Source organism: Buteo buteo, chromosome 29 (assembly GCF_964188355.1).
Source record: "Buteo buteo chromosome 29, bButBut1.hap1.1, whole genome shotgun sequence".
In the NCBI taxonomy this organism is placed as follows: Eukaryota; Metazoa; Chordata; class Aves; order Accipitriformes; family Accipitridae; genus Buteo; species Buteo buteo.
This window is the reverse complement of record NC_134199.1, coordinates 5,102,767-5,128,176: the sequence shown is the minus strand read 5'-3', so window position 1 is coordinate 5,128,176 and position 25,410 is coordinate 5,102,767. Positions and strand designations below refer to the sequence as shown.

General features: G+C 35.2%; 1 protein-coding gene across 2 annotated transcripts in view; it reads right to left on the bottom strand.

Moving 5' to 3' along the window:
* Positions 1-25,410, bottom strand: part of RBFOX1 (RNA binding fox-1 homolog 1) — a 939,260-nt gene that overhangs the window by 532,132 nt on the left and 381,718 nt on the right. The window contains exon 2 of one of the 2 annotated variants that reach the window (XM_075018330.1): positions 4,168-4,212. The exons of the other annotated variant lie outside the window; for it this stretch is intronic. The gene's annotated coding sequence lies outside the window, so the exon portion shown is untranslated. The remainder of the gene's footprint in view (positions 1-4,167; positions 4,213-25,410) is intronic. 2 annotated transcript variants of the gene reach the window in all.

Below are 25,410 nucleotides of genomic sequence, written 5' to 3'. Positions count from 1 at the left end.
TAAACTGTTAAAACTGTGAACATAAGAAGCATGCTTCCATTTTTCTGAATGCCTGATGCACTTTCACAACTGGGGTATTGTGAAGTTAATTAGAAGGATATCAGATAAAAGACTCGCAGTTTACAGGACCACAATTTGCTGACCACAAGGTGCAGACTGAGGAAGGAATAGGACATAACTTTTACCATAGTCTCACGCAAATGAAGGGAAAACAGACAAGACACTTTGTTACATTTACTTGTGAAACCCTGATTGACCAAAAGACCCAAAAGGAATTAATCATGCTCTGATTGGACCACCCATTTTTAAGGCCAAGAGTATATCACAGACTTTGCTGTAGCTGCAAAACCACAATTATATTTATACATACAGACATAATACCTTTTAAGAGGCAGCACAGAAACATGACCATGTAAAATCTTTTAGATTCATTCATGTGGAAGTTGAGGTTTAGAAAAAAATTTTAATGTTGCAATATTTTAGCAAATTAGGAAGAAGGCCAAAATAAAAACTATTTAAAAGACTGCACAACTCCCACAGCTCAGAGCAGCAGTTGCCTGTTGGTTATTGTAAAGAGAAATCTCTTGATTTAATGATCATTGCATCAGAATTTCAGAAGAGTATTAGATGGATAAGTCCAAAAATTTAATTTGAAATACCTTTAACCAAATGACAAACAAATATCGTTACTGATGACCACATTGATAGATGATCTATAAACTTAGACTTGAAAATCAGTCTAATTTTCTGTCTACAAACAAGGCACCTGAGAAATCACTCAAAACCGCTTCAACATTCCAAAGCTACAAAGTTCTTAATGTTTTAAAGTTTTATGTTCACCTGTAAAAGACTGGGTTTGCTACCAGTAAACAGGATGAACTTCACATCTCAACAAAGACACTGCAAATCATAAACTTAAGTTTGTTATAAAAACTCCATCTTTTTGTAAGTTTTTTAAAACTGAAAATACATCAATACACTTCATGTTAAGTAAATATAAATAATTAAGTTCATTCAGGTACTTCAACTTCAAAGTTAGCATGGTTATACATTTTTAGAAATACATGTGTAGCTAAAGCAATGAACACTGGATTTTGTACTTCACTTCCTTGCATAATAATCAGCAATAGTATTAACCATTTATATATTTACCAAAGAAATCAGGGCCTTACACATATATAAACAAGTATGTTAAAATCAGGGCTCAAACTTGTCATAAGCCCATGCAAATGACAAGTCAATGGAATCAATGGGATTTAATCCAGATGCAGAAATTTGTCTCCAGAACCCCTATTGAAGGAATAGGGCTTTAAACAATACTGAAAGCTTTTCCTCTACATTCTCCTGAATAACTGAGCCCTTTCCCCCCTAAGTTCCCAGTCTTGTGACAGATGGAAAGAACTGGAAGGCAAGCAGTGTGGGTTCTATACCCTGCATGGACTCAAATTAGAGAAGCATATAAAACATAAACCAGGTAACAATAGGAATCCAATCTCAAATCATTTTTGCATATTGTTCATAGTAAATTTGTACACTTATTTTCTGAATTAAGTATCAGCAGGAGATATATTTAACCAGCTTTGTGTACATGATTATTAATGACTTTTATCACTGTTAACATTTCATCAAAATTTTATCTGTGTGCTTGTCAGGCAAACATTGTTCTGTTATTCTGGTCTCTGACCCTGTAGCTCTAATTATTTGATAACATTTTCCAATTCATTACAGGTAAAATTCACTACTGCATGTAGGACATAATACCTATGGACCTTTGAGGAAACTGAGTCACTTTATCGCATCATTACCGACACAGATCAAAATTCAACCTTCTGTTACACCAGGGTGAAACCTTGAGTAGAATGTTAATTGCCTAGGTGGTGAATGGTCTCTGCTCCCACACCGAGGTAAGCTTAATTCCAAAAGTACAGTACCAAAGTGTACCTGTAGCATTTCTTACTGCATTCGTTACAGCTACAAAACATTCTGGTTTTGGTTTGTGAAGACAGGGAAACTTTTGAAATAAGTTATGTTATTTCAGAAAGATCACAAATTTCCTGTTAACTTAATGCTTTTCCTAGTGCCTAGTATTGGGAAAAGTACTCAGACCTTTTGACTTCTTGCTACATATCTCTGTTTTTTAACTCATAAAAATTTCTAAGACCTCTTGGAACTTGCTGCGTACTTCTTCTCATAAATAATCTTGTGCATAGATGGTAAAAAAATAAACGCTTATACAACACCTGTGCCAAGTTTTTGCTATGGAGATAGCTCAATCAAAACTACAGAATCAGACAGAAAGTTTGGAAGCCAGGTTGCACCATAAACATACTGTAGAATATTAGATAAATCTATCATAATATCTATTTGCCTAGAATTAGCATTACTAATTACTAAAATTCACACTTAGATTTTTTCCCCTGAAAACCTCACTAGCTGTTTTATGGATTAACAGTGATGTAAGCATGAAAGTACACTGTAACTCCGCAGGGTCTGCCACAGCCAGATTGCATAAATATTAACTGAATTTGGGTACAAATAGCAAAAAAACCCCCAGTATAGTGTAATTGTATATTTTCATTTATTCCAGTTCTGTTACAGTGCTTTCAGAATATCTGAGAAGACCACTGAGAAAGATGTCTAGCACTTACTTCAGATTGGTTGTACTGCTCATATACTAATGACAATAAGGTATCCACCTCTAGTTGCAGTGATCACCCCGAGCCACTGAAGAACAGAAAAGATTTGGGGCATATCTTCATTTCATATCTTCACGAATCCCAGCATGGAGAGAGACACAAGATAGCTCTGACCAAACCAATGTATCCTCCTGACATAACATAGCACCATGAGGAGACAGTAGTCAGTATCTTAAATACAGAAATGTTCAGTTAACACGAGACTGCACCTGAACTGATTAGCCCTACCTCTCTGTCCGGCTTATGATCTCAGGCACAGTGCTGCCCTGATGCACCTGTGCTCCAGAAACAGCTCTGTTCCTGCGGGCCAGGGATCTATTGCATCACATTGATGGTTGGACTCGATGATATTAAAGGTCTTTTCCAACCCAAACGATTCTATGATTCTGTGATTCTGATGTGTTAGGTAGACGAGCCCATAGGCTCAAACACATTTAAGGCACTTGTTTTTCAATGTAGGATTAGACAACAGCTTGGACTACTGGAATTTGTATTAAGAGAGAAAGTTAGTTCAGTGTTAAAGACACTTTTTAAAATTCACATGAAACATTATGTATGCATGCTGCTCAAAATGCCATATGTAGAACCATAGAATAATTTAGATTAGAAGGATCTGTGCAGATCACTGATTACAACACTCTCCCTCTCCCCCAAATCAAAGCAGGGTCAGCTTCAAAGTCAAATTTCTCTGTGGTCCTATACTAGCAAACCATTTTCCAGAACCTTCAGAATGATTTTTTGGTCTTGGGAGGCAACACAAAACTGTTGAGCTGCTTGAGGGCCATCAAGCAGATCAAATATAGCTTGCATTCTAGGACTATTATCAGCCAGGACACATAATACCACCTATATCACCTTGTAGACTATGTGGCTGTGCTGTCATATGGGCAGCTGGACAATTAAGGCCTTAGATGCAAGGGAAGCAGCAGAAGTTTCTAAGGAGTGTGTTGTCTGAACACACTCAGCCCATCCCTGTCAAGCAACAGGTGTGGTTAAGACTCTGGAGGAACTGCTACCATCTCACCCAAAGTTTTCGCTCACCTCTCTGAGTTACCTGAGAGGCATGTCCTGTCACCCTAATGGATGACAGCTTTAGTATGTTCTTAGATCAGGAAGTTCAGCAATCTCTAGGCTCAAGGATGAACATCTAGGTTTAGAATTAGCTCCTGTCATTCCTTCCTCCCTAGCCCCAGTATTACAGAATGGAGCGGAACAGTCCTTCCTGGAACGCTGAAGGACAAGTAAACTTCTACTCCGGAAAACAAACATTTGCTAATACAAAGTTATCATCCAGAGCCTCTATTTTGGGAAACTGTTAGGATAAAAAAGAATTCTGAAATCATTCTCTTTTCCCTTTTATGGACTTTTATAGAGGAATTGAATCTATTAGGATCTATCCAGAAGGATTATGACTTTGTCTTGGGGCTTTAAAGCAGGATTTTCTTTCATTTGCTACTATTTTCTATCTTACTTGATAGCTGCATTATCCATGTTTCCTGAGTGCTACATTTTCATCCTGTAGGGAAAAAACACAAAACACTTCTGTAGAGATCTGAGCTAGTGTCTCTTAAGTACAGCATTTAATGCAACTATGTTTAACTAAATGTATTTTTCTTTTTATTCTCCTACTTTCACAACAGTTAGAAAATTGTGAAGATTCTTTTAAATCATGCTCTTCACTAAGTTATGTCCAAACACCATGTAAGCATGTGGCTAAATGAGTAAAATGTGCTCTGCTCACATTAAGAGTCACATTATTTGTATTTACCACAAAAAAGAGGGCAATTGCCTGCAAATACAGGCATATAACATCAATAAACATGAATACCATGCCCACGACTATTTAGTAGCAATGTTAACAGAAAAAAAGTCTGTCTATAAAGTGAAAATAAATGATATACAAAAGGTTTCACACAGGCATACATTCCAGATTAAAATTTCAGTACATGAACATATTGGACAACCAGCAGGTCAGGCTGTGCAATCACATGAGCTTAGTTTCTTATGAAAGTAGACTAAAACAGGAAAAAGAAATACAAGTAGTCAATTCATAAAGATGACCATTGGGTTCTGATTATTTCTAAGACTCTCTCCTACCTCTTTTTAAAATTCAAACATGAATCTCAAAGATGAAAATGTATTCTGACTTCACAAATTATTTCTAGTCCTGAATGTAAGTATATAAATATGCAAGTATGACATGAGATATTCTAGGGTAGATAATGACAGTTGTAGTTACCTCTGCCGTAATTTTGTCTTGATTTACCCAGGATATGAATAATCACTACCCAGGATATGAATAATCACTACAGATATGCAAAGGAAAAAAAGCTCAGAAGTAACTATAGTTTCAGAAGCAGTTTAAAAATCTGATTTTGGTTTGTGAAGATTTGGGTGAGGGTTGCCATCCTCTATTACACAGAGCCATCCTGCTGTACATTCTAACTGAACATTAGTTAAGTTTATTTTGATTTGTCATAAAGAAGTCCCTTTGTTTCTCCCAATGTCTCAAAATCGACCATCAATTTCTAAACATTTCTACTAAATAAATTATTTATTTTCCACAAAATAGTAATTGCCTACTTCCCCATAATATAAGATTGAAGTTATTTGCATTTGAACGTACTTGATATTTTATATGTGGAATACATTCTACAGGCACTTTACTGTACATCACTTCAAATCTCATTTTTCCTGTAAAACTGAAAAGGTATTAAAAAAAAAAGCCTGCATGATGATCTTTTCCCTTTATTTGATATTCTATTAATATGTTTGCAATGGACAATCACAATTTTGTTATTTGTACTGCATGCTTTTTTGCATTAACTTTCAACAATTTAATTAAAGCAGGGATAACTTTGATGGTAAACTGTAATATCCATGCTCAGTATTATACTTCAGTTATTATTAATGTGGTTGCTCAAAAGAGAGGTAATAGTTTATATCAACTATTTTTTCCTTATAGCTGTAAAGATCCTTCGGTGTGGAGATCAAACTATTGGGATTAGAATGAATTTTCATTTCAATTAAATTTACCTTTAAACATCCCTTTGGGATATTAAGGATCAAGTACGATTTGCATTTCTTTATTTCACAGTAAAAGCTTAGGAAATTATGACCACTCTTGCTACTTCATCCTGTATGTCAAAAGAGGTTTTCTGGCACCTGTTATGCTAAAAGACTGGGATTCATTTCAACAGTGGAACTACAAGACACCACACAGACATTGTAGTACAATGTCTTAGAATGGTTAATCATTCATATTACGGAAACTTCAGGTCCTGTTCTCCTACTGGAGTTGCTTAACTCCAGTAAGAGAAATGCAGTTAGGAGAATTCACTTGGTTGCAGTGGCTCTTATGTTTCTATTAAATCCCACAGTGTTTTTAGAGGGTTTTTTTTCCTCCCCCACCACAAAATTTTTGTATAAGTGATGGGAAAAGAAAAGAGCCAGACTCTCTCCTATTATTCATAAGGCACTGACAGGGCTAAACTGTTCTCTAGTGTTTAGGATTTGGCAAAATGAGGGTTGGTATCCAGGAAATACTGAGTAGTGACATGCAAGGCTATTACAAATTTTGCATTTATCATCTAAACACACAGTATAATAAAATGGGTGTACAATTAACAGTACCAAGTAAGCACTGTGTTTTTATTTGCAAATGGATGTATTTTACAGCTGAATTTACACATCATTCCTTGTGCCATAGAGACCGAACTGTTGAAACAAGCAAAATGAGTGGGTTTCTTGAAGAGATTAAACCCATTATCTCTCTGCTGATCTAAATGCCCTGTAGACTGCAGTGTAAATTAAAGATACCTAACCTAACTATAAATGATTTATCTTCAGGATGAAATACAACTCCACCAGTATGGGGCTTAATGCAGAGAAATTTACGTTCTTCATATAGAGATCACTGCCACATGTACAGTTTGATTCCCTGCTATGATGATCATCCTACTCATCTCCTCGTTCAGCTCCTCACCACACAGGGGGTTCAGAGAAGACCAAAGAGCAAAACCACTCTTTATTGACAGACCTGCAGTTCTGAAGCAAACTAGGAAACTTCCCTGCTTTCCTAATGTCTGCAACTTTTTCTTTGGATATGCATTCCTGTTTTTCTCCAGAACAAAAGGCTGAGATTCACTGCAGTTGACACATTAGCCTGGGAAATTAACAGCTGCTCTACCACTGTGAAAACACAGGTAAACATTCAGGAGAGAAACTTTAAGTTCGCGTTCTTGGATAGACATGTCTGGTCTAAGATACCTGGATAACCACAGCCAAAGATTTTGGTAAGGAAGTATTATATCAAGCTGCAGTCCAAGCCTTTCTTTTGTTAAGAAGAGCACTTACCAGAGGAAAACTACAATATTTTCTACCCACTTATTCACACAGAATAGCTTGGTACAAATTTACAATCTGATTTAACTAATCCAAGTGAATAGTACAGGAAGATAGAGTCAGTTCTCCTGCCCAGTTTAAAAGCGGTCCCCACACCCAGCCAGTATTTTTCATTCCAAAGGAAGTTCAAACTGAAATTACATATACCTAGGGTTTTCTTCTTGCTTTATTATGCTGTTTTCCATGATGTAATTACATTACGGCATTGAAAGCAGTTCAGTTTTGCACAGGTATTACCATTTTTATTAACCTAAGTAACAATGGGTATATATCATTTACAATTAGTCCCCATAAGTGTTTAACTAAATACCCCAGAAATTTTGGAAATTATTCCAGTAACAAACAACTATTATTTACTGACATGTTTTAATAAGGTTAGAGCCCTCTGTGTTTCATCTTCTGAAATTATTTTACTGCAGCCACTTCAACTGGTGTAAAATTCTTGACTAAGACACACAGTGATATTGTCACTCTGAGTGGTGGCTCTTCATCTTATGATTAATGGGCAGCTCCATTCATTGCCTAATTTAAAAATGCAGAAACTTTGCAAGCAAATCAATGGCCTACAGAAATCTCAGCCAAATTGCACAAATACAGATTTAGCAGGAATGAAGTTATACTGTAAACAAAATGGCACAAAAGTTATAACAAGTTTAACAAATTCATTCACCATTTGTACTAGGAAATTAATTTATAAATATTTCAGCAATGTTAGTTTTCTACAGATTGCACTCTTGGAACTTGTCTTCTGACAAACACCGGAAATTTACTTTCTCTGCTGGTATTAAAATCACTACTATTCCACCATAACTGTTTTTCAAACATTTTCTAACATAGGGGTTGCAAGCAACTACCATAAATACAGGCCACATATATTCCCTTCCCATATGATAGATAGATTTGGATACATAGGAGCATACAACCAGCAAACTCCAATACCAGTAACAAAAACCAAGAAATCCCCCTAGACAAATTCTTACAAGAATTAAGCACTTTACAGTAAAAGTTCCTAAATAATTTTTATTGTTACACCACTTATGAACTGATTATTTCATGAAGCCCCAAATGACAGAAAAAAACACAATCAAACTAAACCTCTGCCAGGGTCACAACCTCACTTATATTTGCTATAATACAGTAAAGTTCCATAACCCTCATTGTGGAAAGAACAGATCAAGAAGAATATTTCTCAAAGTTCTAAGTTTACTTATACATCTTTTATTTATGTACATGCAGCCTCCTCAGCAAATCACTTCAGCAAATCCTGTGTCTCTATTTTTTTAATGTCTCTATTTACGATCATAAATACCATCAGCAAAAAAGGGATTTGAAATTACATAGTGAGGAGAAAATAGTCCCTGTTCTCTATTTGAAAGATTAAAATTGAATTGCAAAAAAGTGGCTTAATATTCACAGATGTTTATGTTACTACAACAACAACAAAAAAACCAGTTTATAAAATCTATCCCATGAGCCATATGCAATTTGTATTGATTTTACTTTCATAAAGTTGTTACCTTTTTATGATGAATTATAAGTAGATGAGTTAAGTATTTTAATATATCTATCTGTAAATATCTATCCAAACTACTGGCTCTAGGGAAGACAACAAAGCAGCTTTTTATGTTTTACAGTAATGAAATACACAGAAAATGTCATCTTTTGAGTTATTCCACAGTCACTACACTTTCAGCTATTGTTAGAGTTCAGCTAGAGAGGGCTCTGTATACAGCCTGATACAAACACACTTTAAAATGAGCAAATATAACAATGCAGTCCACACATACACACTCATCTATTTATAATGTATACTAAAAAGCTTTTAGAATGTATACAACACAAATACTCAAATACCAACAACGTATTTGTTACTTCCAAATTTTTTAACATACCTATATGCTCTACAATATTGCATGATGGGCTGATCATATTTTCCCTGGCCTTCTGTTCTTTTTCATCTTAGTATACAGCTGCCGCATTGAAAGCCAAACACAAGACATTTTATGCAGGGCTGTGCCTAAGAATATGTTAAAAACTTGTCCTGTAAACAAAAATTACATGCCTCTATCGCTTGCATGAGACTTATCAGTGGAAAATGGACAGTCAAGGCACAGAATCACATTTAAACATTTACTGGATTTTTTTCATCGTTGTTTCAAAGGTATGGTCACCAAGAGCTGGACTGAGGTATTTGTATGTGAAATAGCAACAAAAAAGTCTTCAGTGGAAATGCATACTATTTTATCTGCCCAAGTAAATTCAAGTTCTTGAGAAACACCACCCTACAGCCCACAGTCTGAATTGACAAAGACAAGGAAAAAATCTATCAAAACTTCCTTTTAGGATGCACTGATTATTTTATATGGAAAATATTTCCTCAAATTCTCCATGTCAAGCATCTCCAAATCATAGAACCGCCTCATTACCCTTTTTAAAAATGGGTGCAATATTCCCTTTTCTCACCACTGGGGACTTTGCCCAACTGCCATGACTTTTCAAGTATGATGGAGAGTGGCTTAGGAACTAATATCTGCCAATTTCCTCAGGACCCTGGGATCCATTTCTTCAGGTCCCATGGACTTGTGTAAGTTCAGGTTCCTCAGGTGGTCTTGAACATGATCTTCTCCTACAATGGAAGGGACTGGGTTTGCCCAGTCCCTGCCTTGAGGTTCAGGGCTTGAGAGATGTGGGAAGAGTGATTGCCAGTGGAAACTGAAGCAAAAAAATCATTGAGCACCTCAGCCTTCTCCATGTCAGTTGTCACTACATTTCCCATTTTATTTACTCTCTGTGTGTGTGTGCGTGTACATTTTTCTCTGATCTTCCTCTTCTGACCAACATACCTGTAGAAGCCCTTCTTACTGTTCTTCAAATTCCTTGCCTAATTCTAAACTCCAACTGTGCCTTAGCTTTCCTGATCCCATCCCTACACATGCTGGCAACATCCCTATATTCTCCCCAGGATACATGTCCCCAGTTCCAATACCTGTGCATTTCCTTCTTCCACTTTAGTTCGACCAGGAGGTCCTTACTCAGCCACACTTGTATCCTGCCTTCCCTGCCTGATTCCTTACACGTGGGAATCAAAAGCTCTTGTGCTGTAAGAAAAATGTCTTTAAATAGCTGCCAACTCCCTCCTCTATCCCTGAGGGCAGTTTCACAGGAGGCCCCATCCTGATCTTGAGATTAAAAAAACCCAAAACAAAACAGTCTGTGCAGTCAAGAATCCAGATGCAGCCAGCCAGTGCCATCTTTAAGAGTTCTGCTAAACGACAGCTAAAGCCAAAGTGCTTTGGTTCATTACTTTCCAATGTAATAGACCATGCTGAAGCATGTAATCCATTCCATAAATTGAAGTTGATAGGTGCATTTGCCCAGATCTGGTAACACTTATTCTCATGCTCACATTAAAGCACAGAAATAGTCACACTGAACGGAAAGCGTGACTGAAACCCTGATCTAAGGCTTAACCAACACTTGCTATGCACATAAACTAGGATTTACTGCATTCCCTTTTCATTTACCTTTCGTTCGACTGAATTGCCTGAATTTTTATCTTGTATAGTACTCCTTGGTTATATCTTCCCTTCTACTCAACATATGTAGGAATATGTTAGTGAGTTATGACCGGTTCAATCTCTATGAAGTTCCAGAGAGTGCAAGAGCCTGACAACAAAGCTATTCTATTACTAGAGAGCTGAAAACTTTCAGTTTAATGCAACTAAATGGATTACTTTTATTCATTACCTTTAAGCAAATTGAAATGAAAAAGTTTATCAATGTATAACATACATAAGGAAAAACAACTGCTAATCAACTTCCAGTCTCTGTTTACATCTCAGGGATCAAGGTTTTTTAACATAAGGTATTAACATAGTCAAGGATTAATGATTTCAGGAAAATAAGATAGCAAGATAGCTGTAATTTTTAGCTGTTAATGTTCAGACATAATTTAAAAAATCAAAACAAAATCACCAGAAACCCTCAGTACCGACATCACTGTGTCACACAATTTCTGTTGCTTAGTCTTTTAAAGCTTCAAGAAATCAAGCAAATTCTAGTTATTCAAATCAACATTGCAAACCTGCTATACTATAAGGAATTTACTTTCACTGTTTTAAAAAAGCTACAAAAAGAAATGTGTGTGGGTTTTGTTCTTTTATTTATTGAATTATCTTTTACTATGTAGATCTTTAAAAGATGGAAATATAATAAATAGACCTCAATTAGTGAACCTTCAATCTTTTTACTTAACTGATCTTCAAACCTTTTTGATAGATAATAGTTTTTAACTTGTGTCTGGTTTTTGCCAAGCACTGCTATTTTGATTCCCAGGTTTGTTTTGAACACTTTACTAGGAATCATAATTATTTATTGTATTCCTGCACCAATGGCTACCACTTAAATGACCTCATAAATGACACATACTTAAATACGAACCTAAAAATTAATCAGAAGATTGATATACAAAAAGCAGTCCTGAATGTGATAAATACTTTACATTTATTGCTGAGCGACCAAATTAAAACATAAGATACCTCTACAACATAGCATGCCTTTGCTACCAAAGTAAAAATATGTTTATAAATAAAAAGGATAATTTCATAATAATAGTCATCTTTGGTACTAAGAAAAAAAACAAATTAACATTTATCATAGTCTGGAGTATCATATGATAGAGGGTACAGTTTAACTTGTAGCCAGCCAAGCAGACAGCTTTACTACATGAGTAAGTACAACATGGGACTCTGATCCTATAGAGATTTATGCCTTGCCTACATATATTCACAATCTTAGATCATTAATACCATTAAAAGATAGGTGTTTAGTGACAAAGCAGCAGACTCAGACCAGCAGAACTACTTACGTTAAATACTTTATGACAAGAACATTATTTTTAATTGAGATTGAAATAATTGACTTAAGTGGAGGCCTTTTGTTTTCATTACTTGCAAATCTGATTCTGCTTGATAAAAAAAGGGTTGGGCGGGAAGATTCGCTCTGATCTTTCCCAGATTTCATAATAAATCACCATCCCTTAGCAATCATTTACCTGAGTCAAGTTAGTATTCTGTAAGTCAGCTGTGCTTTCTAGCCTTTCATAACATAAAATTAAAACAATAGAAATTATTGATTAATGGCAAGAATATATATGGCCAGCTCCATCATTTAATAAAGAAAAAAAAATCCCTACCATTAAAAAAATGGATTTGGTTCAGCATCCATAAATGTAAAAATGTGTATGCTTTACTATTCTCTCAGGAACTTCTGTTTAACCCTCTAGCGTATACTGTAGTCAGCATTTTTGATTGAAGTTCTATCATGGTTTGTGTGTTAAACAGAAATGTCATTATTCAAGAAGATGAAAAGTCATAAAGCACGATGCAATTCTGTACTGTCACAAAAAGGGCAATAACCAACAACGTGAATATAGGCAAATGACTTGCTGCTAAAATACAATTTCCTTAAAGTATATCACAGAAAAGTTCCCTTATAAAACATCTGATATTTCATGACCGTGTTAGCCAAGTTATACAGATAATGACACAAAACACTGGCAATCAGAGCTTAACATTACAAAGATCATAATATTGCTGTAAGGCTCAGAAATCTGGCATTAGAAGGAACCGAATTAGATTCTTTCCACAACGCAAAGTGTTATTTCACACAAATATAGATTTCAGTAGCTGAAACGAAAAGTAGCACCCAGAAGTGGCAATGCAATGGTAACACTGCTATATACAATAACCTCAATAATTATTGAGTAAACTACAGGCAAGTTTTGCTTGTGATTCTCAGTCTATAAATATGATTTTACCCTGAAACAAATTCAGAGATGGATTTATTGATTAAGGGAAACAACTGATCCAGCTTTTGTGATTCTGTTCCACTATTATCAACCTGAGGAAAACCTGGTAAGAAACATTGCTGTATGACTGAATAATTATATTCCCATCTGAGGTGTGGACAAGAAATTGGGAGGGAACACAGCCAGGACAGCTGACCCAAACTGACACAAGGGATATTCCATGCCATATAACATCATGCTCAGCAATAAAAGTGGGGGTTAGTCCTACCAAACTAGCCATTGCTTGGGGACTGGCTAGGCCTTGGTCTGCTGGTGGGAGGTGACTGCCTGCCTTCAGATCACTCGGTTTTCTTCTTGTCTTTCCTTCACTTATTACACTATCTTTATCTCAACCCATGACTTTTTCTCACTTTTGCTCTTCCAATTCTCTCCCAATCCCACTGGGGTGGAGTGAGCGAGCAGCTGGTGGGTGCTTAGTTGCTGATCAGGGCCAGTCCACCACAGTTTAAAATGAAGACTTTTCAGATGAAAGACAAGTTACATCACTCTGTGAAGTATAAGCATTAAAGGATCTCTGAAAAGAAAGGGATTCTTAAGACTGTTTTTTATTACCTAGTTCACAGATACACGATAATTACAGTTCTGTGATTCAGATAGTTGTAGAAGTTAAAACCAGGACTGAAAGTATATCTAAAATCTAATGGGAATAAACATGCATGAAAGGACTTAATGAAAGATTTAAACACTTGAAAATGAAAATAAGCCAATTAATTCTGGGATATTCATTGACTCACTCATAAAAATCTTTAAATGTAATAAATATTTACATATATGCTGTTATTTAAGTAATATACAACAGTAGTTTCAAACTACACATTTCAAAATCATTAGTCACATAAAGCCGCTCCGTAATGAAATGTGATTGAGAAGAGCCTTTATCACACAGAAAGTCCAGATGACTCTGGGAAGCATCAATAAATATAACTCCAATTCTAGCATGGAAAGTAATTTCACTAACAGTTTCCATGTTTACTTGGAAAGTAGTTGTGAGAACCAATAAAATCTTTCTTTGATTATAGTGGCAATCAATACTTCGTTTCAAACACAGGCAAACAAGTTTAATCCTAAGATTTAAAATACATTTCCCTAGAGTATCTGTATGAGAAATAGCTTTTTTCCTGCCCTTTTCTGAAGTGCTCTCCCAATAAGAGCAACTCAAGAAAGAGTATTTCTTAATAAAGGATACCTGAAAACATTCTCAAGACCATTCCCAAGCCAGATACCACAGCGCTGATAAAGAGTCTAAAAATTTGCCTGACCCAGTATATTTGCCAATATTCTCCACAAAAAGTGTTTTACTTCCTTACAGTAGCCTCCTCATTAAAGATCCCCTCTTGGGAACTCAGACCGGTATCTTTATTCAAGCTGAGATCAGTTCTTGCATCCTTTTCAGACTGTCTTGAATTTCTGCCAACACAGCAATATTTAACCAACTAATTTAATATTACTGATTAATGCAAAAAAGCCTATAGCTCTAAATCCTTTTCATGAATCTAGCATTAACACTTGACAGGAATACCAGAACCGGTGGAGCTAGTATGAAAAGCTAATGTGTATGGGTAGATATTTTCAGGTTTTCTCATGAGTAATTGGTCTTTTAGATCAGCTATTTAGCTAGTTTTCTCTCAGAAAGTGACATATTATAACTGTACCCAGTTAAGTTCTCCTCCAGTTTCAAAGGGATGTTGTAAACCTGAAGAAGGTCCAGCAGATGGCTACCGTGGTGATAAAGGGACTAAAGCACATAATCTCTGAGGAGAGGTAGGGGGAACAGGCTTGCACAGTTTGGCAAAGAGGCTAAGAAGCAACCTAACCGTAGCCTACAATTTCTTGAAGAGTAGTTGCAAGATGACAGAGACAAACTCTTCTCAGCAGCATAAGATAACATAACAAACATCAGTTTGGTCTGTCCGGAGTCCGGACACTGAAAAACTTTTCACCAGGTGGGTAGTGCATCATTGAAATTATATGAATTCCATCTTTGGAGGTTTTCAGGACTTTGCTAGACAAATCCATGACTGACCTGATTTAGCGCTAGCATTAATGCCACTTTGAGTGGAAGATCAGACTTGATCACCTTCACACGTGCCACTGAGTCAATTCTTTCATGACTGTGTGATAACATCTAAGAACTGGATTCATCCAGGCACATTAACACAACCATTCTGAAACTGAAAAGGACTTGCTGTAGATGCCTCTTCTAAAAAGGCCCAGCTTTTAAGGATGGGGAAGCAATTTTAATAGATACTTGCTATATTAAGAACCAGAAGAGTGTTTTAAACCACCACAAGTGAGTACAGATTGAATTATACTCCCTGAAGTGCAATAGGGAATACAATCTAATCTCACTAGGTCAGTAACATATTGTGCTACTAAATCTAGTTTATTTTTTACTCTACCATTCTCCATTGATTATTTTCATCATTTTATCCATATAAGTATGCTAGGTCACCTAGAAAACCCGATTACTGTAGTTAAAATTATCTGATGAAAAACAAAGTATTTATGCTTGCAGAGAAGGAAAACCATCAATTTTCACAGAAACTTTCAATAGTCTGTACTGTAAAAGGTTGTCAAGAAAATTACCTAAATAAAGGAGATGCATTAAGTTAACTCTGAATGAAACATATTTGGAGGATTACTTTTTTCTCCCTTGAGTTTGCAATATAGTAGGAGCACATTCTGAACTTTGCTTTGGTTTCAAAATAACTAAGCAATGTCACTCCTGCAGTAATTGCTGGAATGCCTGCCCTGGTAACCTGAATGCTGAGGAGGAAGTCACTGAGATCAGTAGAGGAGAGAGGGCTCTTGAAGGTTCCTGCTCTCTAATTATTTCACTGAAGGTGACTTCCTTATGGATATAGAACAGGAAAGGGCAAAAAGAGAATTATACTGAGTCATGTGGATGAGAGCTGCTAACTCATTTCTTTCATCAAACCCAAGGACTGTAAAAAAAGCTCCTGATGATCACCGCAAAATCAGATTTTTATTCTAGTAAATTCTTATGCTTATCATTGCTTTTTGCAGCCTGAAAGATTTGGCACCATTCTTCTGTATCTTCACCCGGTTAAACCTCTTTAAAATGGAAGGCAGCGGAGTATAGCCATGAAGCAACTGAGAACTGTTAGCTCCTCATGAGTCAAAAGAATGGACTGGATGGATAGTTGCCAGAGTAGTTTAATACACCCTAGCTAAGCCTGTGTCTTCTTTCACCTCTTTTTTCTTTAAGTCCATGATAGAGGATAATCTGAGGAATTCAAAAGCCTAATATACTTACTACTGAAGACCAAGAAGAGAAACATCTCATTCATTACACATGGTCTCTGTGGTATAATTGGTATCAAAGCAGAATATGGATTTATGTTGTTTCTCCAGGACTGATAAGCAGCAAAACATTCCATTTATTCTCAAATTGGATTAAGTCAGATGTCTGTTTTCTGATCTTCTATCATTCATAGCTACCAAATCCTTATTATAGAGTTACCCACCAGTTTCGATTTGAAAAAATAATAAATATTTAAGACTGAAATTATGATCGCAAAAGTAATCGCAAAAAGTAACCACAAACAACCCATGGCAAAATTTAGAAAAATCAGTAGTTTAGTACTTGGCTGTAAGCCATTTTAAAAATAGGCGTACTTTTTAAATCTAATGACATGTTTATACATTACATGTTTGAAATAATTATCAACGGAAACAATGACCATATGTGGTCATTAGGATAATGATATTAAATTCCTCACAAAGAAACCTAAGTATCTGTGAGGAGGCAATGTCATTATGACACATGAAACAAACTGAACTGCACCATTAAGAATTTAAAGCAGAAATATTTCAAATAAGAAAACAGGAATAATTCTAGTGTTGTAAGTTTTGGAATAGCATCAGTTTATTAATAAAAGTATTGTCACAGAAATAGAAATGTTACCTTTTAAATCTAATTTTGGTGAAGTCTATGTTCATGTATTTGTAACAAATGATGTATCAGACACCCCACAGACAGCATAACCAATGTAACATATGCAGCAGCAATTGTGAAACCTGGTATTTACAGAGAACAGAAACTAATGTACTTGATCCTTCCCCTTTTTTGAAATATATTTACTAGTTAACAGTCCCCCTTCCCTGGACTTGTAACACTGCTGTTGTAAATGCTAGCTGGCAATATGCTGACTTATGTCAGCATTGAAATTTGGCACCATGCTTCATTAGCTAGCCAACAAAGCAATTCAGGAGTGTTATTGAATCATATACCATTCTTAGTATTCTCCTTTTCTCATTTTTATTTCACTGTGGGATTTTTTTCACCATTCTATTTCTCAGGAGAGAGAAAAATGCTTTGTATCCTATTTTTAAAAGCATCCCCAGAAGCAATACCACTACTAGTATTTTTACGGTCTGTCTTCTCCTATCCACAAATTCTAATAATACCCCATAGAAACTAATTTCAACTTTACGTTTAATGTAATATCTTAAATGAATAGTATTGCTAAAAAGAGAGAATTATTCTATTTCTGTGTATTTAATTATTTTCAATTCACTTTTTTATGTAGGTTTTCCTTCATGCTGAATAGTATTTTTGTTTTATTCAATATACTATAGTACCATGTATAATATTTAGCATCAGCAACTGAATTGATCAGGAATTGATCAGAGCTAGACAGCAGTACAGTACTGTCTTTCAGAATTATAGATTTACTTCCAATGAAGTCAATAGGAGCTTGTCATCAACATAATATTCATATTGTCATATTGATCATAATTTGTTCTTCAATATAGTTACTCAAAAGCACTCAAAATAGTCAGCTGGTATCAGAAAAAGGAGATTTTAAAGGATGAAATAACTGAAGAGATTACTAGAAAGTTAGTATTTATCCATTTTTATTGGCAGGTAAGATTTATCTTTCCTAGTCTACATTAAGATTTTAATTGTCTGAAGTGCGGTAATAAAATATTGAAAAACTGTGTCATGTTTCTCTCAGATTAGGTCACTAAGAAATATCCAGACTCAGAATGCTCACACACATTGGAATAAACATAAATAAGAACAAAGCTGAGTCAGATGTGTAGTTTAATACATTGAGTCTTACTGAAAACCACTAGCTAATTGTAATTGTACCTTACCGAGAGGTAGAAGCTGCTACCAGTGGTGCAAACTGTCTTGTCCAGATCACAAATTTGCTAACAGGAAAGGAGACCTATTTCCTCATTGCTCCATAAGGAATGAGAATATCATATTATTCTTGACAGATGAAGTGAGAGCCTACCTGGCAAAATGAACTGCCAGAAGTCAGTACTAACACGGCTTGTATTTCATGTTTAGGGCCATTGTTCATCTGAGCACACACATAATAAAAAAACCCGCTGACTATGCCTTTTGAATCAGAAAGAAAGCCTTCACGTATATGTTCCTTAGGGAACATAAATATTTACAGACCAATTTGCTACAATACTTTATGATAAGTTTTCTATCTTCATTGAGCCATGCTAAATTCTAGGTATTTTGCATGTCCAAGAAGTTGTCTGAATGACTGCAACACTGCTCCTCTAAAAGGCACTTTAGAAGGCCAAAAGATACCAGTTTTCTGTATAACATGTTAGTAGTCCCTTTTAGCAATATTTTTGTTGCCAATAGCAATGAAACAACTGAATTATTTGTGAGCTGCCAATGCAAATATTGCTGACTTCTAAATTTACACCAGTTTAGCATGCATACATATTGTTTTACAAAACTTACTTTTGCCATGTGCCTTCCTTCAAGTGTATTTGGATTTTAATGAATTAAATGGAGAGTAAAGGTAGAAGTAAAACATTCATCACATGATTCCATCAATGAAAACAAACTGGTAGGTCTCCAACTCATGTGGGTCTTTGGGTACTATTATTTATTTTGAACCACAATCACTAAAATAACTGAGCGTGTGGGATCTGACTTTTAAAATTTGATTTGGACTCAAGTTTGGTTCACCACCCCTACATTACTATCTGAAAGCTAAAGAGAAGTGTTTGGCAAAACTGGGGGAGAAAAAGATAATTCTAAATGAAGAAAATCTAGTCAGAATGGAATAAAACAAAACCCCAAACAAACCACAAAACAGCACAAACCACAAAGTATTACTGGCTAAGTATCTTGTAAAAAAAACAAAAACCAAAAAACACCCAAAACCAAACCAACCCACAAAAATCTGAAGAAAAAAACCCAAAGCCCTTGAAAAATGCCTGGTAAAAATTATATCACACTTCTGCAAAAGTAGAATCTGAAGCACCAGAAAAGCAGTATTATCTGGCCAAAGCCAAAGCAAGACCAGAAAGGGATATCAACTGTCCAAAACCAAAGCCTATTAAGCTAATAGGCCACACTTCTTTCCATACATAGATATAAAATCCCATGCAAACTGTAGCCACCAAAGACAGGGCAGTGTTTTTTTTCATCTTGGACAACACACAAAACATTTAGCTGTTAACATTTAGTTAAGACAGAATGGTACCACTAATTTAAAGTCCAGGGGGCAATCTTAAATTGCTATCAAGGAAATATTATTTCCCTCAGAATGAATTTTAATGATACCATGAATTAATTTTAGTATGCTTAAAAGTTACAAAAAATATTGCAAGGATTGATGCACAGCAAGGCAAACATATGTATGTGCATCACTTTCTTTGTGTATTTTTAAAATAACTATCTATATATTTCATCTATCGCAACCATACATCATTCCCTCAGCATTGCAGTATAAAATATCCCCTGCTTCTGTCCAATAGTTTAAATGAAAATCAAAAGGAAATCTGTATCAGTTACATCTATTAATTTCAAGAAAGTATTATATACCATTATACTTTGAATTTCCAGAGACAAAAGAACATTAAATGTCCAGAAACATATCTCAAGGAAGGATATCTATGCTTCCTGAATTATTTTCATTTGATCCAGATGTGAAGGGAGAGTAAAGAAACAACAAAAACTTGCACCTCATCATTAGGAGGTTTTTTTATACATAAAACATTTCTCTGAGATGAGAACCCTATTTCCACTTGCATGAAAGTTTCTGTATATGCCTCAAAACACTTTGTTAACATATTCATTACAGAAAGTATCATCTGCATTCTACAAATAAGGTCCTGAAACAGATCTGTTTGTTTGAAACTGTTCACACATTTGGAACTAACTATACAAGAGATGGTCCATTTAAAACAAGAACAAAGCAACAACAAAAAAACATAGGTTGCCAACTTGAATTTATGATATGCAGATAGAAGGGTGCCAAAACATTTTAAAGATGCTACAGAAGCAGGTGAATCCTTAATAATTACAGTACATTTTTTACAAAGCTGTGGTTTTTATATTCACAATTTATTCTCCTTCAAGCGTTTTCAATAGACTAAAGAGACACGTATTCTTCTTTCAAAGGTTTCCTAAGTCTTGATTTAGCCTAGTGGACAAAGTTTGGGCCAACACCTTGTCATGGACACACACACAGGAATATCTTGCCAGAGTTATTGTTTGGGTCATACCGCACAGACAAGAAACCTAACTGACTCTGTCACTGAGCCAGTCCTGAAGCTGTTCTTTAAAACATAAAATTCTCACTACAAATTGTGCATGTCTGATATGCCAAACAATGGTCCCTGAAATAACTAACGTGACAAAATGTGTAATGACAGGAGACAAGAGCTGCAGCATAACAATATGCACCCCCAAAATGCTTGCACTTTCTTTTTTAAAAAGATGTCAACATTCTTAATTCTTAGTCAGGGTCTTTTCTTTTAATCTGATATGTATGAATGGGATTTTAATGATTAGGATTTTATACATCAGGAATTAAAAGAAAGATATTATCTCCCTTTAAAAGTATGTCATGCGTTTGTAATTATATCTTACTAAATAGTAATATATTCTAAATAATAAGTGCAAATACACAGATGGTAAACACCAGGAACTCCGAAATAACATAGACCACAGCTTAAAATGCTTGTGAAATCCTTTCTTCAACATACAGTTTCATCAAGAATAGTTCACACAAAAGAAGTAATTGGAAGTTGTGTGTACCTTAGCTCTTTTAAACCGTAATATTTCCACACACCAGCTGTCTTCATAAGCATTTATAAAGACAGTCAACATGTTATCATGTCTGAACATCATGAGTTTCCTGGCACAGGTCTTTCACAGGGAATCAAGCTGCTAAAAATAGCATGGTAGTATTTAAATTACCCCCCCCCCCCCCAAACTGTGAAAAAGTATGAGAAACATTTCACTAAGTGATATTTTTAATGTGGCAGAAACATAATTCAGCAGGTCATTCAGATCTGTTTATATAAAGCTACGTAAACATTTGATTATTACGAGTGAATTGAATTCAGTGGCATCACATGTAGCATCAGAATTCTATATACACACTATATGCAAGACATTATTAGACTACAGATGGCTATTATGCTTCCTCCTCCTCCCTCTCATTAATGCAGTAAATCCAATGTGAGTTATCACTACTATCTCTATATCCTGAGCAATTAACTTATGTCATCATTCTACAGTCTAGTTCTAATTTATACTTAATGAAAAGAAAGTGTTAGAACCCACATGCACATCTGAGTAAATACAATGACATATAGTACAGTCTCCATTGTGATACTTGTGTGACAGTTAATATATATATACATATTAATTGAAGTAGGTTCATGCAACAGAAAGAGAACTGTTACAATCGCACAACAACAGCTAATGGCTTCATTTCAAAAACAACTTGGGAACTCCAATCTTATATTAATATAATTTTTCTGAATTATAAATAAAATACTTATAATACTAAAAATTAAAATTAACTGAACTGTGTTTCCAAGCTGGTGTCTCAGTTTAATTTTTTATTGGCCTTTTCTTTATGCTATTTTACAAGATTTTCTTTCCATAATGCAACTAGGACAAGCAAATATTTAAACAGTAATACCCTCTTGATATATTTGTTATTTTACTTATTCAGAAATGACAAGATTTTTCCCATAGATTATGAGTAAAAACATATATTTATATTGGTTTTAAATGGATCTCTTCTGAATCTCAAGCACTGATATTGTTGCCTTTACTAAAATTGGGGTTTTGGAAAGCTAACTCTGCAGGTCTTTTTAATTTTTTTTAAAAATGGATTAAAGCCAGCTTAGGGCAACATGTGATCCAGTCAGTCTTCCTCCAAGGAACATTCTTGGTGCAAAAAGTGAAAATTAAACCTGAAGGCTTGAGTACAAGGTGTGAAATGCAAAGCTCCCCTTGCGTTTTCTCATCATCTTCAACTTCCTTGTTAAAAATTTATCAAACCTACCGGTCATGAATATCAAGCACCATCAAAATGCATGAGATTAAAACATCAAGGTTCACAGCTTTAAGAAACTGTCAGCCCGAGAAACTGGATTTCTTTTTCCCGAATAACGTGAATTTTCCATTATGCTACACTATTTTTTATCTGAGAGGAATACAAAACAGGTGTTCAAGGTCTACAGCCCCATACAGGAATGTATATCACAAAATAGCCCACAGAGGCTTTTGTAGCAAAGATCTAGTCTTGTTTTTTATTTATTTCCTACTATAAATGTGTAGGCTTTTAGCAGCCTGTAGCTGTTGCCTTTTGTCTCAGGCTGAAGGCTTTTTCCTTGAAACCCTAGCTGAAAGACATTTTTAATTCACATACCCTACTGCTAGTCCCATTACAAGTAAAGGAATGCCCTCAGTGACATACAGAGATAGTTCTAATTTAAAGCTTGTGCCTAAGAAAATTTTGAACGTAAATTTTTTTTTTACTATATTTTTATATATTGTACTCATTTCAGCTGGGATAGTGTTAATTTTCTTTCTAGTAGCTGGTATGGTATTATGTTTTGGGTTCAGTATGAGAAGAATGTTGATAACATACTGATGTTTTCAGTTGTTACTAAGCAGTGTTTAGTCTAAAGTCAAGGATTTTTCAGCTTCTCATGCCCAGCCCGCAAGACGGTTGGAGGGGCACAAGGGATTGGGAGGGCACACAGCCAGGCAGCTGACCCAAACTGGCCAAAGGGGTATTCCATACCATGGGACATCATGCCCAGTATATAAACTGGGGAGAGTTGGCCAGCAGGGGCAGATCAGTGCTTGAGAACTAACTGGGCATGGGTCAGCAAGTGGTGAGCAATTGCATTGTTGCATCATTTGCTCTGTGTATTCCAATCCTTTTATTATTATTATTGTTGCCATTTTATTATTATTACTATTATCATTATTAGTTTCTTCCTTTCTGTTCTATTAAACTGTTCTTATCTCAATCCCACTGGTGCTTAGTTGCTGGCTGAGGTTAAACTACCACATATATATATATATATGTATATAATGATTGAAAGATACCCATGTATATACATATATTATATACATGCAATGTGTACCTATCTATATTATATATTTGTATATATACACTTAATCATTTTTAAGAAACAATTCTTAAAGGCATTTAGGCATTACTTCATACAGTATTATGACACATCTAATTTTCATGTCTGTTTCAACAGTGACATAAACTTAGTTTCCCTTGAAAATACTTCCATAGTAAACAGTACATTCAGATTATACGGTGGCGCTAAAAATATCAAATCTAGCCAGTATTTGTTTGGATATACCACAGATACTTTCAAAGATGCTTTCTTCGATACTGGAGAGCAATATAGCTGTGTTAGCTATACTGTTGTACTGACAAAGCTATTCTGAAAACTGATCCTGAAAACAGTTTGTTCAATGTAATTGCAAGGAGCTCCGCACTAGGTTATATTGTGCAAAGAAAATGTGTCTCAAATCACTTTCTGAAAATGAAATTAAAGCTGTCTGAATCATTTAGGCCTTACCCTTTCTAGTGGGGAAATGCCACAATACCATGAAATGTACAGACTGAAGCCCTAACTTCCATTAGGAACTAATTTCTCTAGCAGACATGAAATTCAAATATGCAGCCATTAAAGGAATAAAGGTTGTAACATTATGAAGGAGGTTTCACAATATAACAACAACAATATAGTAAATGACAAAATAATATTTTCATGTTATTTCTAACTTTTGTAACAGCTCAGGAATTCATGACAATTTCTTAATTTTTTTTTTAAGTGTAAATAGGTAACAGTTCAAAAACGCCAGCAATTATTTAAAATTCAAAGGAAGAAGGCCTCCTTTTAACTAAAGGGAACAGAATGTGGCATTACAAGTTAAATAATGTTAATGCAATCATAGGTAGCTATAATATGATGCTATATTAGTGCAAAGTTAATTTTTGGTATAACTTTGCATCTTGTGAATGAAATAACCGTGCCACAAATCCAGTTCAAAGGCGAATAGATTTTTTGCATTAAGTTAGATGTCTTTGCAGAAAGACACATCATTACAACAGATCACATCATTACAACAATCACAAGCAAACAGTTCAAGAAACATGACCAAAGAGAAAACCAACAAAACCAAACTCAACAAAATGCAGTTTTGTTTATATTTATCAACAATAAGAACAATAGGTGATGCTAGGGCATCTGGCTGCTGTCAATTTTTAAGCATTATATCTTTTAGCTCTGCTTGGATCACTTTAATTCTGTGGTAACAGAATTAAAATGACAGCAGCAGCTAACATTCTGTAGCTACTTCTGTAAGGCAGCTGCAAATACCAGCAATAGCAAGAGTAAAAGAAGGACTCTACAGTTCTCAAGAAACAGCCTCGAGCTAGTGATCACAGTGCATGAATTTTCTAATACTTTTCAAATCATAACCCACATAAACCAGTTTAGTCTGGTCCTGAAATTATACATTTTTCAGTTATACATGATTACAAGCAGAATTGGTTTGAACTTCTAGGGAAGTGATGCATTATTTTTTTTGTTAATGAATTAACATCATGTGGCACAAAGAAGTCCTAAACCCAATCCTCTCCAACCCCAGACTCCTCTAGATTTCAGTCTAATGACTTTTTTTCAGTCTATTACAATTAAATTTCCAAGGCGCTTATTATGTGTTATGTAATCTTAGTCTCACTTTCAGGAAGATGCAAGCTTTGAATTTCCATTCATTTTTAAAAATTAAAATATAAGCATTTAAATTACCTTGGGACTCCCCCCTTTTTCCCTAAACATGTGTTTAACAGATCTATTTATTTTTTTAATATTATTTTAACCTTTCCACCAATCTGAAAACGCCTATGGGAGGTACACTAATTGTGTGACAGTAAAAATAAGAAATGCAATAAACCACATTGCAAAAAAAATAATCTTTATGACACCTCCTTAATCCATATGAGCCACCCAGTCACTGTAAGCTCTGAACTCAATCTTAGATTTTTGTGACAAATGCCAGCCATGTTTAGGTTCCTGGTATTTCTGTAAGGTGCCATGATGATGACCTTTGATCAGATTTATTTCCGAAATATGGTAACATACATTGCTGAAAGCTTA